Source organism: Scylla paramamosain, chromosome 27 (genome assembly GCF_035594125.1).
Source record: "Scylla paramamosain isolate STU-SP2022 chromosome 27, ASM3559412v1, whole genome shotgun sequence".
NCBI classification, from domain to species: Eukaryota; Metazoa; Arthropoda; class Malacostraca; order Decapoda; family Portunidae; genus Scylla; species Scylla paramamosain.
The window spans coordinates 1,525,001-1,526,307 of record NC_087177.1 but is presented as its reverse complement, the minus strand read 5'-3'; positions in this window follow the sequence as shown (position 1 = coordinate 1,526,307).

Here is a 1,307-nt window from a genome sequence, read left to right as displayed (position 1 = left end):
TATTAAATGTCTATATACCGAGTGGCGCCGTACACTCAAGGATAGCGAGCACCTGTATCAGTGGAGGAAGTTATTTAGTTTTCTCTTTCATATTTGTTAGATTCATACAATTCACAAGGCAGTAGTCAGTTTTGGATTATAATTTTCCATCTTGTAGACACTTGCGTCGGGAAAATAGTGCTTGGACTTAACTGCAAAATATTCACACGTTCTGTCTGTGCTACAAAGCGGGTAATTTCCTTCTTCACCTGAGTTTACGTACACGCCGCGCCTCTTGAATCCACCGTGACTCCAAGATTCCCGGAGACAGCGCTGAGTCCCGACACATTCATTTGCCATAAAAGACTGTGGAGGATCTCGGCTCATGTTTTCCCCTTTAACTCTGGGACTCCTAACTAGTGACGGTGGTTGAAAGCGACTGAGGTAAATATAGGGGGGAATGAGTTACCTATCTCCGCCACTTGTCAGCTCAACGCCAGCAGAGTAATAACAGTACGAGTATTACATTTATATACATGGCTGACATTGTATACAAGTTAAGGGTGACCAAAATGATCCAAGGCCGCCACGCACAACCTGCTGCACCACGCCGATGTTCCTGGTCACGCTCCCCGGCCACCAGCCTCGACACACAGACATGTATGCTCCTCCATCCCGCCCACCTGTGCTCCCTCATGGCCTTCCCAGGTAATGAAGGCGAGAAGAGCGAGGCGCGCCGACCGATCAGGCAGCGTTTAAATTATTCGTAAACAGCCGGCGCGGTGGTGTTAGCCAGCGTGAGGGATGGAGCAAACATTATTACATAATTATGATAGGGATATACTGCGTTAATGGCGCGGCAATTTGGGAAAGCTAAAGGCTGGAAGTAGGGGAAGGAATTACACTACATCAGGGCAGCATTAACGTCCAGTGCTGTTTGCTCTTTTCCGGACAAAATTCCCTCTCCACGGAAAGTCGACGTTTGAGAAGGTGCCGTGTGTGACCGACCCTCGACTTGGGTACTCCTGGGAAGAATGTCATGGCCGTCCTCATGGTTACTGCCCCTCCACTAACACACGCACTAACGAGGGATGCTTACAGGCAATACGTGCGTGCGTGTGTGTGTGTTTGTGCGCGGCATTGAAAGAGAATACAGTGTCGGTCGGTGTTGACACTCGCAAGACCTTTCAAAGATCTCCGAAATTAGAGGGAAAGTGCCGTTATTGCGACTTCCTTGATAGCGAGATGGCTGAGGAGGGAAGAGAGGGAGCGAGGGAGGAAGGAAGGGAGGGAGAAACTATGGGAAAGGGAGGGAACGAGAGAAGGAA